This window comes from Artibeus jamaicensis, unplaced genomic scaffold (genome assembly GCF_021234435.1).
Source record: "Artibeus jamaicensis isolate MK-2021 breed Jamaican fruit bat unplaced genomic scaffold, CSHL_Jam_final contig_387, whole genome shotgun sequence".
In the NCBI taxonomy this organism is placed as follows: Eukaryota; Metazoa; Chordata; class Mammalia; order Chiroptera; family Phyllostomidae; genus Artibeus; species Artibeus jamaicensis.
In genome coordinates this window covers 5,187,132-5,206,863 of record NW_026521812.1, presented here as the reverse complement: position 1 = coordinate 5,206,863, position 19,732 = coordinate 5,187,132, and positions in this window count along the sequence as shown.

The window sequence follows — 19,732 nt, the reverse complement described above, 5'->3', positions numbered from 1 at the left end:
GCTAGGAAGCACTCTTTCCCAACACTGATTTCACATTTATAGCCTCCAGTATTTAAGAGAACAAATTTCTGTTGTTTTAACACACCTGGTTTGTTACTGTAATCCTAGGAAACCAATACAGCAAGGATTAGAAAAAGAATCATCCAACTCTTAAAATGTAGACAGGAGAGTTTTCTGCTCCCGCTCCCATATTTCTGCAGATCTAAGCAGGAGCTCTCTCTCAGCCTCTAGCATTTTAGTCTCCTAGTGCAATCCTTTCTGTGGAAGTCCTCCAGAACAAATTGGGCATCTCTCATGGGACAAGGCAGGCAGCTTCCAGCCTGTTCCGATGGTATGTACAGGTGTCCTGAGATGAAGTCTTCTTCCGATGCTGCAGGGTCCGGGTCATCCCCTAGCCTCTGTACTTGAAGCCTATGCTCCAGCCTACCATGGTGCTTGACCTCAGAGAGCCTCATGTGCATCCCCAGCTCTTCTAGTTTGCTCTGTGCAGCCAGACCACCATCTCCCTAGAATGTTAAACTAAATTATTGACCAGGAAAGAGGAAAGTATTTTGGAGTAGAGTGTTGTTATATTTGAGATGGATGGATGATGGGTGGATGGATGGATGATGGATGTATAGACACACAATATACAGAGTCTGGCACTGATAATGCCCCTTTTTATTACAAAATATTTTATTACAAAATCATAAGCATGTAATTCTGTAACAACAATATCACACTCAAGTACACCACATGGCATTTTAGGGGAAATGTCCAAATTGCTCTTCATCTCATGCAAGACATTCATGTACCCTACCAACAACACTCAAGCAGGCCTTACTTTTGCCGGGCCCTGTATAATCATGCATACATGTGATCGTGTATATGTATATTTGACTTCCCTCTTCAAATACTTTCAAATACTTTATTTGGTGAATAAAATCTAAAATATAAGCTCTTAGTCTAGCATTCAAGACTAGCCACTACATTGCCTGACAGTTCCCTTTACATAGTTGCTAATCCAGCTGAATTTATGAATTTATTGAACTGCTTCCCTCTCTTTCTTTCTTTCTTTCTTTCTTTCTTTCTTTCTTTCTTCTTTTTTATTTGTTAATAATTTTTAATTTTAAATTCTAGTTGACATATTTTTATTTAATTATTGTTCAAGTACAGTTTTCTGTCTTTTACTCCCATCCCAGCCCACCCCCCGTGCCCCCCACCTCCCTCCCATTTCCACCCCCCTTAGTTGTTGTCCATGTGTCCTTTATACTAGTTCCTGTAAATTCTTCCCCCTTTTCCCCTGAAATTTCCTCCCCTCTCCCCTCTGGTCGCTGTCCCCCCTGTTCTCTATCCTATAAACTCTACTCAAAAACTGCTCGAACTAATAAATGAATTTGGTAAAACAGCGGGTTACAAAGTCAATATCCAGAAATCAAAGGCATTTTTATATACTAACAATAAACCAGCAGAAGCAGAAATCAAGAAAAAATACCATTCAATATAGCAAAAACAAAAATAAAATGTCTGGGAATAAGCCTAACCAAGGAGGTAAAAGACCTGTATGCAGAAAACTACACAACACTGAAGAAAGAAATCAAGGAAGACACAAACAAATGGAAACATATACCGTTTTCATGGATTGGAAGAATTAACATCATGAAAATGTCCGTACTACCCAAAGCAATTTACAGATTCAATGCAATACCTATTAAAGTACCAATGGTATATTTCACAGACATAGAACAAACACTTCAAAAATTTATATGGAACCATAAACTAGCCCAAATAGCAGCTGCTATTTTGAGAAAGAAGAACAAAGTAGGAGGAATCACAATACCTGATATCAAATTGTATTACAAGGCCACTGTAATCAAAACAGCCTGATACTGGCATAAAAACAGGCACACAGACCAATGGAACAGAACAGAGAGCCCAGAAATCAGCCCAACTCTCTACAGTCAATTAATATTCAACAAAGGGGACAGTAACATAAAATGGACTAAAAATTGCCCGCTTCCCACTTTCAAAACCCACAAGAAGGCAGTCTTCCCTGATTTCCACACTGTATTTTGAGCAATTATAATACTTTGCTTTTACCTCCCCAGTTATATTACACATTGTATTGTATTTTTGTACATTTATTTGACCGCTTTTCCCTTGCAGGTGAAAGCTTTTCATTACAAATGAGATGAATAGCACAATGTATTTGTGAAAAATGAAAGCATAGCATTTGGGATGTTTCCTATGAAGAAGAGTCTTCATTGCTGCTGTCATAACTGCGGTAGCTAACATGTACTAAGGGCCTATTCTGTGACAGGCATGCTACACAAATGATCTTAAGCTCTTTCTACCAATGCATGCAGATTTCCTTATATACTTTTATATTCAGCATAGCACATGGCATGATCATAAATATTTGAGAAAGGTTAATCTAGAAGGAAAATGCATGAAGAACATGAAACTTTTGATCCTTCTCTCTTGATTGCAACAGATGAACCATCTTTAAGAAAATTATGCCTCAGCTGATCCATTATGGAAACTACTCCAACATAAACCTCTGTAATAATTGAACTTGTGGGTTTAAACAATAGTGTAAAGAATGAAGCATGTATGGTTTTTAACAACTTCTGTCTTTGAATCACATCTCAGCATCAAGAACTTCAGCCCTGGTGACTGTCTGAAGCTCAAAAGTGTTCACAAGAGGTGCCTAAGGACCAAGTAGCCTGGGGCACTTGGCATTAAATTGAGACGACTTTGAAAACCAGTTCAGATCTTCTATTTTTCCTTTTCTTTCTTACTTTGTATTTCTTTCCGTAATAAGGCTGAGTCTGACCTATTTTTAGGATTTGGCCCATGGAATTGAACTTGGTGGTTTTAGTTTCACTGTTGTTGTTTTTCCTCTTTTAGGTAAAAAAATAGAGCAGACAGGAGTTCTGGCTGCGATGACTAGCAAAGCATTAAAGCTTTCTTCTTTTAATTATATACTTAGAGGCATGCTAGGGTAGATCAGGCTTTATATTTCCTGAAAACTGTGGGGATTTAGTCCCCCTTAACCCTTCTCACCTTTTCCTTCAAACAACTCACTGATTTCTAATGGCCCTTAAAAGAATGACATCATCAAAACATCTAAAATAACCCACCTGAATATTAGTTTCCATTTTGTTTGTGGGGATTTTTTACCATCAAGAATTCTATTTTTTCCTCAGCGTTAGGTCCCATCTTACCCCTCACCTATCCTTAAAACTTGTCTCTCTTTGGCTGCAGAAGATTGACACAAACTCCTTCACCCCTCCATGATCTTAGTGCGAACTAGAGAGAATCATTGAACACTAAGGTTATTCCATCTGAATAGGACGGCCATTATTCCCTTTTGACACTCTCCTGAGTCTCTTCTGAGTTCTTATTAGAGTAGGTATTAGAGGAAATAACAAAAACTATTATCAAGTGCTTTTGTTACTAAAGTTACTGAGTATTAGATGCTGAATAAAGTTACTGAATATTATAGTTTTGAACTTGTTTTCAAGTCTGGCAGGGTTTGAATGATTCTATACATTCTATTACTTTAGGCAGCTATAGGATTGCAGTTCTGGGCATTAGGATTATAGATATAAAGAACACATGATAGGCAATTAATAATCATTAAAACTGTAAAAATTAGGGTAGGTTGACCATCTCAGTAGATAGAGGAACCACAAACTAACTTCCAGAAAATAACCAGCATCACTTTTGTTCCAAAGTTTGTTTTAGAGGTTCAGTAGCATCCACTGAACTTTTCCCCTGACTATCTTAACACATCTTTTTTGTATTTGAGAGTCTGGCCAGGATTGGAAACATAGGTGTGAAAGAATGACGAGAGTGGCTGTTTTGCAGTATTTTTGGCTAGAAGTAAAATAAGCAGGAAGTTCTAAAATGTCTTGAGAAAGTTTGTCTTCAAGAAAATTCTAACTTGAATTTTTTTAAATATGGGATTCAGACATTTAGGTTAATATACTAATAAGAATTGTACTTAAATGGGTAACAACAGTAATTGCAACTATTCTAAAATCTTACTGCCCATATGGTACTTTCGAGGGTTTTTGAGATTCTTCCACATGCTGTTTCTGCTTTGGTGGCCACAGACACCTTACCAGGCAGTAGAGTTTGGTGGTTTTACTTGGGTTTTACAAGAAAGGAAACTGAAACACAGTGTTCACAGTAGTTCATTTCTCTGCTTTGCCTAGGGTCATACGTTTTGCCTGGTAGGCAATCTTGAACTTCTTCATCTAGTTGTATATCAAGGTTACTTTGAAACACAGAAGTGCTGAGGTCTGTGCCTAGTACCCTTTGTGAGTACACATACAACTCTTCATTTATGAATAATTTTAAAAAGATGATTAAATGCTTCAATACACAAATTGCTGTGCTCAGTTGGTATTTTCCTGAAATCAAAATATTCAATACATTGTTCTGCTGTTTCTGACTTTATAAGAAATTATAATCTAATGTTGATTCGAAAGTATAGAGGAATCAATCAAATCCAAACTCCTAAAAATGATTCACTTATGATTAAAATAACAAAGAATTTGGGTTTCAACATTTATAAGAATGTTGTAGATGCTTATAACTGTGATAAGTAAAAGTAAACAAAGTGAATATATTATTATTCACAGAGTTTAACTGAATAGAACTCATTAGCTCAAATCCTGGTTTGTAAGATCACTCATGCATACAGCGTCACAACCCAGCAACCTAGGAGTCCAAGGCTTTGCTCCTCATACTTAACGGGCATGAACAGACCAAAAATGGCTCAAGGAGATCTCAAAGCCCCAGAGCCCATAACTCTAAGCGATGAAGAAATAGCAAAACTCTCAGACGCACAGTTTAAAACACTGGTGATCAGGATCCTCACAGAACTGGTTGATTATAGCCACAAATTAGAGAAACATATGAAGGCGAAACTAATTTAAATGAATGGAATTACACAGGAAACCAATAGCAATGAAAAGGAAACTGGGACTCAAATCAATGGAGTGGACCAGAAGAAAGCAAATAATGGCCAAACAGAAAAGAGTGAAGAAGCGAGAATTCAAAAAAATGAGGAGAGTCTTAGGAACCTCCAGGACATCTTTAAATGCTCCAACATCTGAATTATAGGGGTACCAGAAGGGGGAAAGGAACAGCCACCAGTGGAAAACTTATTTGAACAAATAATAAAGGAGAATTTCCCCAATCTGGCAAAGGAAATAGACTTCCAGGAAATCCAGGAAGCTCAGAGAGTCCCAAAGAAGTTGGACCCAAGAAGAAGCACACCAAGGTACATCATAATTATATTAGCCAAGATTAAAATGAAGGAGAGAATCCTAGAAGCAGCAAGAGGTAAGGGGACAGTCACCTACAAAGGAGTCCCCATCAGCTGATTTCTCAAAAGAGACCTTACAGGCAAGAAGGGGCTGGAAAGAGGTATTCCAAGTCATGAAATTCAAAGACCTACAATCACGATTGCTCTATCCAGCAAAGCTTTCATTTAGAATGGAAGGACAGATGAAGTGCTTCTCAGATAAGATCAAATTCAAGGAGTTCATCACCACCAAGCCCTTATTATATGAAATGTAAAGGGACTTATCTAAGAAAAAGAAGTTAAAAAAACATGAACAGTGAAAGGACAGCAAACTCACAGTTATTAACAACCACACCTAAAACAAAAGCAAACTAAAAGGACAGCTAGATCAGGAGTGGAAACATAGAAATGAAGATCTCAAGGAGGTTTAGCAACAGGGGAGTGGGAGGAGGAGGAGGGGAGAGAAGGTACAGAAAATAAGTAGCATAGACAGTAGGTAGAAAATAGATGGGGGGAAAGAATAGTAGGGGAAATATAGAATCTAAAGAACTTGAGACACATGGTCATAAACTAAAGGGGGGTAATGGTGGGGACGGGGGGGTAGGGTGGAGGGGAATGAAGGGGGGAAGAGAACAACTGTAATGGCATAATCAATAAAAATAAATAAATTTAAAAACTCAAAAAAAGATCTCTCATGCATTTTGAATGTGATAAAATTTCAAAGATATTATTACTAAGTTTTTGTGGTAATCCTACGTTTTAATTGATCTTATAAATATTTGCTATGCTTTCTAAATATTTGAATATTATTCTTCATGATATACTTAATTGCCACATACATTTTACTTGCCTATTTTAAAGCATATCTATACAAAAGCCACCTGACAATGCAGATATTCACATAAGTATTGAATCTGTATTGTGAGAAACATAAGTATGCTTTAGGACCTCTAGGTTATTGTTAGTATTCTTGTTGGATTTAAACCTAAGGTAGAAAGTAGAACATATAATATATGGACTGTACCCTTTGAAACTGCCTGACTCAAGACATGATGTTCATCTTCTTCAGCCACAGGAATGTACGTATGGTATATTACTTATAAATAGTTTATTTTAAGGCTTGATAAGGAAGTCATTAAATTCAATATAGTAACCCTGATACTACAAGGGGTAGTTACATACAATATTCAGTTTTCATGATCTATATGTGAAAATTTTAGAGAGATAGGTTTCAATGTAATAGGTGGAAGAACCTTCTGATGAAAATAACTGCTGGAAGTTTGGAAGGCCTCAGGAGGCAGTAAGTTTCCTGCCAACAGAGATGGTCAAGCAGATGTCGTCGTGGGGATTCCAGCACTGGAAGTCCCCATGACTCACTGCTAATGGAGGATGTTGGCTTCAAGACAGAATCTCAAACATATCACTCTGGGGAGAACTTCAGAAATTGCCTAGTCCCGCCCCTTCACCTTTCAGAGGAAGAAACTGAGCCTAAGGAAGCGTTAATGTTCCAGCCAAGGTCAAGTAGGTAATCTGTTTCAGGGGATTTGTTTGACAGGAGTCATCTTATTGGTTTTATTTATACCCTAGTAAAATGTAACTATTCTTAGTGAACTGTCTACCTGTGCAATGTAGGGAAAATTTGCCACCTATTAAATGCAGGGTCTTTTATCTCAGGTGAGTAGTCTGACAGGTATAACCCACAAAGAATGTGTTTTGTGTATGAATACTTGAGAGTAATAATTTTAAGCTTCTATTTATTTTTCAAAATTCATGTACTTTTTGTAGCAATGGGAATGGGTATCATAGGCTTTATAGTGTAAGGATCATCTAATAAAAGCGAAGGGGAAGGTCAGCATTAGGTTGCAAATAGGATGTGAGTTCTGAGAGTTCTAAACTCACTTCCTCTGTCAGCCATTCCCTGTGGGATATAAGGCAAGATAAACAGGGCTGATATTCAGTTGGTAGGTACTAGAACCGACATTCAGGTTGGTAAAATACTGAGTATTCCCATGTTGATTGGTAATGAACCGTTGATCTGAGCTTTCTGAGTGCCTTGACCTTCACCACTGCCCTGGCTGCCCCACCCCTCCGCACATACATATACTAACCTGACATTGTGGCAGCTGACAGGTATTCATCTTCTCTTGGTTGACTGAATATTGAGTTAACTTCTGGCTGACTTTTGTCCAGCAAACTTATTTCAGGCCACCTAAGGCACTCTTCAGAATTTATTCTTTAGTGAGTTGGGTTATTTGGTAATGGTCATAATGTAGAGGGAAAATTATCTCTTACCTCTGCTATACAGTCTAGGAAAATCTTAATGAAGGCCTTCTATTAAAAGTCTTTAAACATCTCACTGTATTCAGAAATATATTTCAGAACATTGTTTACATGAGTTTGTAACCAGGTCATTCAGATAATGAGTTTTTTGTTTTTAAAATTTTGATTGCTTGAAGGGGTAGGTGAAATTAAAATTTTTTTCTTAGACTCTTAGGTATTATATATATGAAGCACTGGAATAAATTTTTAAAAGCTACCATGTATGAAGTGCTTACTATGTGCCAAGTACTCTACTGTGCCCTGTACATGTATCGTGTCATTTAATTCTTATAATAGCTCTATGAGATATGTCCTTTTATCATTCCCACTTTACAACTGCAGGTTCAGAGAGGTGAAGAGGTGACAGGTGAAGCAGCTCATAAGCAATGCAAAAGGGGTGACCTCTATCTGTCTAGTGCCATTGGGAGTTGTAAGAAATCAGGAGCTGGGCTCCACCTCTGTCTTTAAGAACACTTGGGCCTGCATCTCTTCATAGGCCATGGCCTAGGCCAAACCCAAATGAGAAGAAGAGAGAGAGGAGACTGTGGAGCATTGCACTTTATTCAGGGAAACTCTCACTGAGTGAAGACTTAAAGGAGGCGAGGTAGTGAGCCATGTTCTTATCTTACATAAAAAGTATATTCTTGGAAGAGGTAATAACACTCTGAGGTGAGAGTGAGCCTGGCTTATTCTAGAAACAGTAAGGAGGTCATTGTGACTAGGGCAGAGTCAGGGACAGGTAATGTAGTAAGTAAGAGGGGTCAGAGAAGAAAACAGGGACGATGAAGAGGGCATGAGAGGGCGGTGCTTGGAGATCATAGTCAGGGTTGTGCCATTCACTTTGAGTGACATAAGGAGCCAGTTTTCAGCAGAGGAGTGACATATTTTAAAAGATCAGTCTGTCAGCTGTATTGAGATTAGGGTGAGTGAAGGGACAAGTGTGGAAGCAGGAAGACCACTCAGGTGTCTGTTGTAAAAAGCCAAATGAAAGCAAGAGTGTTGTGGCCCGGGGTAATCACAGCGGAGGTAGTAAATACTGGTCACTATTGCGTATGTTTTGGAGCTAGAGACAATAGGGCTTTCTGATGTATTCCACACCGTGGGCTGGGGAGCAGTGAAAGAAAGAAAGGAGCCAAGGAAGACTCCAGGATTTATTGGCCTGAGCCAGTGGAAAGATAGGGTTGCCACCGCGAGGTGGAAAAAACCACTGGGGAGGTTTCAGAAAGGTGGGGTGGAGCTCAGTTCACGACACCAGCGAGTGCGGTGCCCGTTAGATTTCCTACTGGAGGTGTCAGCCGGGCAGCTGGATGGCTCAGGCCAAGGGCAGGGAGTGTACATCTGGGAAAGCTCAGTAAATAGGTGACGGGTGTTTAAATAGATAAGTTAGGTGCCTGGATGAGATTACCTAGACAGTGAGTAAACACAGAGAAGGGAACAAAGGACCATGGCCTGGGAAACTGCGAATTGGGAAGGTGATGGAGACAGAAAAGGAGCCTGAGAACTGGACAGTTAGGTAGGAAGAAAATCAGGAGGGTAGCCTTGTCTTACATGTCTGCTGGGAAATGCGTTTTCAGGAAGAAGCAGTGGTTGTTGGAAACAGACCAATTAAATGAGGGTTGAGGACCCGTCAGATTAAACAGTGTGGAAATTTTTGTTGCTCTTGACCCAGGCAGCTTCTGTGGAGAGGTGGGGGAGGGGCCCTTTCTTAAAATAAGATTAAGAGAATAGGAGGGGTGATTTGGAGGCAGTGAGTATAGAAAACCCTTGGAAGAGTTTCGTGACAGAAGAGAAATTAAGACAGTAGCTGGAGAGGTAAGAGGTATTAAGAGAGAGTTTTGAAAGATGAGGACTAGTATGTTTGTTTTGAATAATAGTGAGTAGGCTGGGTAAAAATGGGCAGTGAAGGAGTCAGAGAGGAGACTTGGTCAAGAAGGGATCAGAGCTGGGCACAAGTGGAAGGGTTGGCATCAAACAGGTCACAGAGAGCTCATCCCTTGTGATGGGACTGATGGCAGAGAATATAGGAGGAATTGAGATTAAAGTAAAAAAAAGGAACAGTCCTTTAAGAGAGGGAGAGAGGAAGAAGTACGAGCGTTTTAAGGAAACATAACACTGATTCTGCTGTGGTCAAAGGATTGCTGGAGTCAGACATCTTCAGGAGTAAGATTAAAATAAAGGGTGGTGCATGACTATCTTACAAATGAATGGCAGTTCATCTGTTTCTAACTGAGTTGTGAGGTAAAAGAGTATTGTACATTTCTCTGAGATTTAAAAGTATCAGGAGACATTTTGGGGCACTATAGTTCGTGCATTTTGTAGAGCCATGTATATTTATCCCGGAAGGCCCGATTAACCTTGACATAGACTGCCGCACAGTATGTGGCAAGACTAAATGAATGGTCTTGGCCAGTAGATTTTGCACTTACAATATGAGCCAGTGAAGGGAGTGGGACTAGTTGGATAAAATACAGCCCCTAGGGAGAGCTGGAGTGAGAGACCTGTGCATTATGCCTTCCAGACCTGAAACAGGAAGTTGGATTTTAATAGCTTTGACTTACAAAATTAATACCCTCCAAAGAAAATTCACCTGTTGCCAAATCTAATGCCAGGGTTTGAATGCTCACAGTTCCTTCAAGTCTCTTGTTTGTTTTCATTTCTTTCTTTTTTTCTCGCTCTTTTTCTTCTCTTCCTTGCCAAAGTTCTCTGACCTTTTAGGCATGAATACTAAAGGGCTTGCAATCTGTCTTCTTGATGAACTGTTTAATCAGAAGGCCATCATGAGGAGAGATTTTAAACATTTTGGCTTAAAATAGATTCCTCCTGGCTAAGAATCTCCCTCAATTTTTGGTGTACATATAAATACAGTGTTTATGTCCTACAGTTTGGCCCACTGATTTTGAAATTCAACTCTTCAAAACATTCCTTTTACTTAGGTAAGCCTGAAAAACAACAGTTCTATCAGAAGAAGGTCTGCTGACCTCGGTGCCAAGAACTTCTTATTCTTGTTCCATATACCTGCATTTTTTAGAATTAGATATCCCAGAGCTGCTAAACCTGATCTATCACACAGTCAGATGTCAGTATTTAGCAAATGCTGCTGCCACTAATGGTTTTTACACTTGCGTTGTTTTGCAAAGTCTACTTTTAGACCTTGTGAATTAGAGTTTCCATTCAGTATTACCAAAAACGAAGCCATAAGAAATATAGACCTAGTTTTCTCATAAAGAGAATATGAAAATATTTATTACCATGCATTTTTTTTGGAATTTTGCTAGTGTTAAGAGGAAAAGGATTTAAAGATCACTCTTAAGATTTGGCTGAAAAAATGTGAGAGAAGATAGATGCAGGAGCATTGAGATAGGTTCCATTTAATTCTTATTAGATATATTATAAGATAAGCTATTTCCAGACTTTATTTTATATTGCTTTGCGTTTTGACTGAGCTCAAGAATGGGCAAATTAGGATGTATTATTATTATTATTACTTCTGATGCAGAATGGCTTTTCCTACTCAGGAATATAACACACACACACTCATCGTAAATATTCTGTGAAACCTAAATAATGAAATGTATAAACTTCAGAGTATGAGTCCTTCCCACACTTCCACCCTCCAGAGAAACCAAAAACAGTTTAAATCGTGTCCTTCCTGGTTTATTCCTATGTATATGTGTGTTTATCTTTAGTTTTTAAAACAAAATGAGCTGTAATTACTTGTTTTTAATTTTGTTAATAAATTATGTATGAATGTATTTTCATATATATTTACATTATTCATTTTAGTGTGTGAAGAAATATCTATTTTATTACTGGTAGTTATTTATGTTTCTGATATTTACTATTATAATGCTACTATTCATGCCTTTATACAATGGGATAACATCATTATTTAGTGATTAGTGTATTTATTTATTAATTCCAAATAAGCACATTAACACATTTAAATTGAAACAGTACATGACACATAAGTGCTTCAAACATTATTATTTATTATTCTTTTTATTTCCTTATTACTAGTGAATATGTCCTTATGATAGACTCCTAGGAATGAAATTATCCAGTTGGTAAATGTTACCAAATTGCCTTCCAAAAAGGTTCTACCAAGTTATACTCCTTTCATCAATGAATAAAGAACATTTGTTTCCTCACAGTCCTTAAATTGAATTTTTCAACGGAAGTATAACATACATATAGAAAAGTGCATGCACATTGTAAGTACTAACTCAGAAGTGAACCCTAGTGTGTGACCAGATCGAGGCAGTACGTTTCCATTCTAGAAGCCTTCTTGGTGTCCCCAACCAGTCATTTACTCGTCCACCCTACATTTAAGCAGTGTCCCACCTTGTCACCAGAGATGACTTCTGTGCTCTTTTATGTCTGGTTTCTTTCACTCAACATGATGTTGGTCTCAGATGGTTGTGACCATCCATGTTGTTGCAGACGTCAGTGGTTCATTCATCTGTCTGGCATCACATTCCGGAATATATTGTAAATTCTCCATTGTACTGTTGATGGACATTGTGCACATACACTAACAGGCATGTAGAATAATCATAGTCACTTTCTTTGTAACAAACACATAAGACTAGTAAACACATAAACTATATACGCACTATATTTGTTAGACATATACTTCAGACTAGAGTTGATAGTTCTAAGGGTAGGTGTGATTTAAACGTTTTCCAAATTGAGCCGAATTATTACAATGACAGCAATGTAAGCAAGCACCGGTTGTAGGTACTGGTCAATTCTTGGTATTATTTCAAAGTTTTTGGTCACACCGATGGGTATGTAGCGGTATATCATTATGGTTTTAATTGTATTTTTCTGATAACTAATGAAGGTTAGTACCTTTTTATGATTTTCAGTCCTTTGGCTATCTTTCTTGATGTGTCTTTTCAAATATTATGCCCATTTTAAAATTGGCTTGTCCTTTTTGTATTATTTTAGTTGGAGGTTTATCTTTTTCTGGGTATGTGTCCCTTGATATGTGTATGCATGTGTATGTGTGTGTTTGTAAGTATATAAAATTAGAGATTTTTTCTTAATCATGTCATTAAAAACCAAGTTCTTAATTTTCATGAAGTCTACCTTTTCAGTATTTTCCTTAAAATTGGTGCTTTTGTTTCTAGCTTAATTTCAGAATCGTGTCCTACCCAAGGCCATGAAGACATTCTCTATGTTTTTACTAGACGCTTCACTTTTTTGCCTTTCTTCGTTAGAGCAGCAACCCATGATAAAGATTTTATGTGGTGTAGAAAAGCAGTCAACACTCATATCTCCCCTGTATAGGTAGGCCAATTGACTGCAGTATTTATTGAGAAGTGCTACAGTGGTGTTTTCATTGTAGAACAGATAACTGTATACTTCTGCTTTTCTGGCCTCTCCTGCTTGATCAGTTGGTTTTTATCCACCCTTTTTGTCAAGACCACCTGCTTGTGAACACAGTGCAGGTGCTCTCTACTTTTTTCTTCTACAAGCTTGTCTTTGCTAGCCCTTGCCGTTTGTGTTTCTGTATGCCATTTAAAATAAGCTCTTGGATTTTGATTGAGGTTGCATTGAAGCGATGCCCTAACTTTGGGAGAATTTATAGTTTTACATGATTGAGTCCTGTAATCCATAAGCATGGTATAACCTTCCATTTATTTAGTTCTCTCAGTAGTACAGCGTTCCAAATTGCTAATCCTGTGGTCACAATCTGTATCTGATTGTGGATTTGTCTATTGCTCTGCTTATTTCTATTAAGTTTTTGCTTTATATATTTTGAGCCTATGTTACCAGGTGCCTTTTGATCATTTTATATTGTTCTGGATTATCAATATAAGTTATAGTTTCTATTTGAAATAATTCTTCCTTCCCTAACATTTTTTGTGTTTGCCTGGTGATTATTAGTACAGCTATACTAGTTTTCATTGTTTAACTTTTTCATGGTATGTCTTTTTGATCTTTTTTATTCATCCTTTTTGTGTCTTTTATTTGAGGCATACTTTTTAAATAGTATATAGTTTGACATTAAAATCAATTTTGACAGTCTTTATCATGAATTAGAATATTTAGTTTATTTACATTTAATAAAATTACCAGTATTTGGGTTTAAATCTACTATAATGCCATTTTTCCTTTTTATTGATCCGTTTTTACTTTTTCTCCTTTATCACTTTTTTAGATTATGCGTATATGTCTTTTTAGCTTGTCATATATGCCTTCTTTTATAACTCTGTGTTAAGTTACCCTTAAGTTGACAGCGTTCATACATGACTTACCAGAACTCTTTTACCATATTGTGGGAAATGGAAATACCTTAATTCCAATTATTACCTTCTGACTTCTCTGGTTTACTCTTTTTTTTCAGGAGTCTTGGATACTTAAATTCTATTTTCCTTAGAAGCTCTGAATTCCAGTTTTTGTCTCATCATTTCCATTAGAGTGGGAAAAACTCTGCTCCAGATAGATCAGAACTTTCTGCTGACCTCGAATTCCTGCTCCAAGTGTTGGCTAATTTGACTGCTCTGTGACACCTTCAGACACATTTTATCAATCTTGCCTGCAAGTTTTGGAGCAAGGGTTCGTCTGATGCAAAGTATTCTCTGTGGTTGGAAGTGGAAGATCTGTTACTCTATACATTTGTTGAAGTCTAATTAGCTACCTTTTTATTATTTGGTGGCCAAAAGAAAATTAGTGTGCTGCCTTCCTCAGTTATGTGGCATGGCCATTGTCTTGGTTCACTGGGACTCTAGCCTTTAAGCCATACTTAATTGGTTCAGGTATGGGTACCTGATTAGAATTTTGTCAATGAATCCCTTCCCTGGTATTTACGGTGTTGGAATCTGAAAGAGTTTGAAACTCTGATTAAAAAACTCAGGGGTTGCTGGACATTTGGGCTTTCCACCATGTGGGAAATGTATTTTGTAGTAAAGATAAATGAAACCAGTATGCAGCAATACAATGAAAAGACATGGAAAGAGACCTGACAGTGTTGGAGTTCTTGATTCTGGTTATTCAGGATCCCAGATGCATCTCTAGTTTTTCCTGTGGATTTTTATTATGGTAAAACCTACATAACATAAAATTTACCACTTTCACCATTTTTAAGTGTAGTGGCTCAAAATGTAAATAAATAGTAAATAAATAATAAATAAAATTTACTATTTTAACCATTTTAAGCTTAATGGCTTTAAGTATATTCACATTGTTGTACGGTCATCACTATTGTCTCTAGAACTTTTTCATCTTAACAAACTGAGACTCCCCCCTACACATCGAATGATAATTGCTGCAGCCTTCCCCCCAGCCCCAGGTAACCACCCTTTCACTTTCTGTCTGTATGAATCAGACCACTCTAGGTACCTCACATAAGAGGAATCACACAGTACTTGCCTTTCTCTGTCCGGTTTATTTCACTTACCATAATGTGGTAAGGGTTCATCTGTTTTATAACGTGTCAGAATTTCCTTCCTCGTAAGCCTGAATAATATTCCATTTTATGTATATATCACATTTTGTTTAACTATTTATTCAGCCATGAACACTTGGACTGCATCCACCTTTCGGCTGTTGTAAATAGTGCTGATATGACCATGTGTACATGTAGATTGATTTTTACAGTTTCTGTTCCTTAATGCATTTTTTATTTTGCTTAAGCAAATTCGACTTAGAGTGCTCCTTGAGGAGAAAAAGGTCTCAGCTAATATGCATAGATCTTTTTCCAGACTCTCTATTCTGTTCATTTGATGTACCACCCTTTTTCTGAACCAATACCACACTGTCTTAATTATTTTAACTTTTAAATTTGGAGGTCTAGTAAACAAGTGCTCTCTCATTACTCTTTTATAAAAATGTATTTACCTACATTTTCAGCATTTCTTCTTAGATGATCAATTCTTAAGTTTTAAAAAGAAAACAAGTGGGATTTTGTTTGGTATTGCACTGCGATTTTAGTTAATTTGGGGAGAATTCACATTCAACCTTCTGTGAAAGCTGAATAAGAGTAATATTGGCTCCCCTTTCCGAATGTTCCATTTATTTTCCCAGTTTGATGTTGTCTAGAAAAAAAAACTCTGTGTTCTCCTCCACTCACAGACTACTTATTCACCACCTAACGTTGGGGGGGCATTCCCACACAAAGCAATTCTGTGACACCATTTGGGTACCCTGAAATTCAGTTTAATTCTGACACTGACCAGACTTAGGGCAGATCCCGCAGGTTCAGGGCTCGGTCTTACAAAACTGCCTTTCTCTTCCTCAGACTCCAGTCTCAAGTTGTTGTCACCAGTGCTTCTGACTGGCTGGCTGTAAGTTAGGATTCTCACAACTCCCTCTTTGGGGTCAGTGATTTGCTGGACTGGCTCACAGAACTCAGGGGAACATTTGCGTATGTTAATGGTTTATTAAAAAGGAGATAGTAAAGGCTACAGATGAACAGCCCGGTGAAGAGAGATATAGGGAAAATCCGGAAGAGCCCCAAGTCTAAGATTTTCTGTCCCCAAGGGGTGGGGTGTGCCGCCCTCCCAGTGTGTGGATGTGTTCACTGCCCTGGAAGCTGTCCCAATCCTGTACTTTGGGGATTTTTATGGAGGCTTCATCACGTGGGCACTGTCCCCTTCTGGAGGGAGGGTGGGGGTCATGGTGTGGCCTTGCTGGTGATATCCTGAAGCCATCCAGGAACCCACCAAGAGGTCCCTCTTTAGAACAAAAGAGACTCCGGTCACCCAGGAAATTCCTAGGAATTTAGAAGCTTTGTGTCAGCACAAAGAGGCAGAGACCAGTATATATTTTTCCTATTCACAGATGTGTATCCTTCTTTATACTATTCATCTAATTTGTTCTTATTTTTAATTTCTTTTTTAAAAAACTGGAATGACACATGTCACGTATTTTTCTTTAATATCTCTATTCTGAGATCTATGTCCATGCAGATATGTCCCCTTATTCTTTCGACTTGTTATAGGGGATTTCATTGTGTAGACACACTTTATTCATCTAATGATGTTTCTGTTTAGGGGCATTTAAGGTGTTACCATTTTTCAATATCACAACAAAATTACCATTAAGTTCTTGAAACATACTTTTTTTTGTTTACACTTTTCTAAGATTGCTGGGTTTAAGGATATGCACATTTGAATTTTAAAACTATTATCAAATTATCCCCGAGGAAGGCAGTTCCAATTCACATTTTTATTTTCTATTAATTCCATATTTTAAAATATTTTGCATAAAGTTCTTTGGCATCCAAAATTTATTTCTGTGCATGTACTGAGGCTACTATATAACTTGTATTCTTTTCCCCCGTTTGTATTACCATGTCTGTAAATTATCTGGTCATTTTTTATTGGGCTAAGGAAGGCCACCCTCCCCCCTCCCTGAACCTTGTGTTTTTGATGTAGGTCGTTCCATCCTTTTCTCATTGGACTAAAATATCCTCTTTATTACCTAACATTTATCTTTCCGACATGGCCCTATTTGTATGTATTCTGTTCTGATCTACTTGACTGCTTCTATACTAATATTCCATTATTTTATTTACCATCAGTTTTTAAAATATTTTATTTTAAAAAGCAATGATCACTTTTTAAATGCATTTTATATTTACATGAAGTTTAGAATCGACTTGTTGGTTGTCATTTTCAATTGTATGAGGAATGCATTGCATTTATAGTTTAATTTGGAGATAATTTACATTTTTATAATAGTGAGACCTTTTATCCAAGAGCATGGTATCTCCATTTATTCAGATCCTTTTTTGTGTAATTCATTAATGTAGTATAACTCTATTTGAAAATAAATGCTTTACCCCATTTATGCTAAACTTATTTTCATTATTTAAGTTATTTTTGCTAGTATGAATGGAAAATTTCCAGTTATTTCAGTAACCAGTTATTTTTGGTATAAAAGGAAAACTGTTAACTGTTGAATAGTTTACTGAAATAAATTTTTATTTGATTTTCATGAATTTTCTTGATGTATTATCATAATGTCTGCAAAGATGCCTTGTCTTTCATTGCTGTCTTTTTTCATTTGCCAGAATCCCCTGTAAAATGTTAAATAATTATGTTGAAAATATATCTTTTTTCTGTCTTTAATGGAAATGCCTTTTATGTGTTATCCTTAACGTGGTGATTTTTGTTGGTTGTTAATAATTCTTATCCTGTACACATGTACAAATTTTACATGTTGTAACAGAGACATGGTATATGTAAGCATATCAAGGTCTGGAGTAAAGAATTGAGCACAATGTATTCAAAAGACTTCAGATCCTAGACTAATCAGGTTGGAATCCCAGCTCCATCACTCACTAGCAGTATGGCATTGAGATTGACACTTGATGAATCTGTTTCCGTATCTGAAATAGGAAGATAACATTGCTCATAAAGTTAGCATTGTTTTGAGCAATAAAAGAAAGGATTTATATCAACGGGCTCACAAATGCCTGATGTTGGTTGAACTCAGCAAATCTAGATTTCTGTGCAGATCGAGAAGGACTTGGACAACAGAGAAAGCTGAATAAAAGTAGCAGGAAACCATTGTACTCCCCCATCCTCTCACTCTTAGTTGAGACCACATGATCTAGTGACAATGTATGAGGTCTGTCCAGAAAATATCCAGCCACGTAACATGAAAAATAGAGACATTTATTGAAGAAGACACAAGAAACATTGTACATAGTACAATGATGTCTTAGTCCCCTTCAAAGTAGGCACCTTGTGACCTCACACAGCTCTCTTAGCATGTCTTCCACTGTTCAAAAACTCTCTGTGAAATCCATTGCTGGAATTGCCAACAGCTGCCCTGTCATATTTTCCTGAATCTCATTGATGGTCTGAAATGTCTTCCCTTTTAAAGGTGGTTTTAGTTTTGGGAAAAGCCAGAAGTCACAGGGTACCAAATCTGGACTGTAGTGGGGCTGAGTCACCTGGGTGATTTGATCTTCTGCCAAAAACCTCTGTATGAGACGTGATGCATGAGCAGGAGCATTGTCATGATGAAGCTGTGGTAGTTTTCATCGTGTTGCATCTCTCAACCACTGAAGAACATTGAGGTGGTATCCTCATTAATTGTTTGGCTTGGACGGGTGTACTCGTGATGGACAACACCTTCCCAATCAAAAAACACAGTTAACATGGTCTTGATCTTGCTGTGACTTTGCTGCACCTTCTTCGGGCGTGGAGAACCAGACAACTCCATTAGGATGACTGGGCCTTCATTTCTGCATCATAGCCATAGACCACCATTCATCTCAGGTTATGACCTTCTTGAGGAAATCTGATTTGTTGGAAGCAGTTTGAATCAAGTCATTAGCAACTGCAGCACAAAGTTCCTTCTGCTCTGGTAGAAGAAGGTGCAGAATGAATTTTGCCACAACAGGTTTCATGCCAAGATCCTGACTCCAAATATTGGGCACAGTCATTTTTGGAATCCCCAGATCAGCTTTCTGGTTCTCACACTGTCAGTTGCTGATCTTTGTGGATTACAGCCCATATGCATTCAACGTTCTCAGGTTTCTGCTTCTTGCAGGCCTTCCAGAACGTGGATCACTTTCAACAGATTTTTGATTATCTTGAAGCATTTGTGCTACACTTTTTTTGTGCTGCACTTACTGCATCATCCCACAAAACCTTCTGAATCATCTGAATATTCTCCATGGAGGAATGCTCAAGCATAAGGTGAAATTTGATGCACATTCATTGCTCTACTCAATCAGTTGTTTTGAATGTGATGGCCACACCGTACACGTGCTCACTCAGCGGTATATACTGCCCCCACTGACTAGTACAATGAAGTTGTCATTGTTCATGCATCTGATTTCCAGTCCACTCTACTTGGCTGCCAGGTTACATTGTTGCCACACACACCATTTTTGTTATATTAACAACGGCTGGACTCAGACAGACCTCAATAGTTTATGTTAGTACATTTAATTTCACTAGTTGACACTTACTATGACTTTTAAGGTTGGATCCACACTGCAACTAAATTAATAATACAAAAGATGAGTGATCCTATTGAGTTTGACATTTTAACTTACAAATAAATCAAAAGAAAAATATTTCTTGCCAAGTTTCATAAAGTTGATTAACTTTGTATATCCATAAATAGAAAAAATTTTCATTACACTAA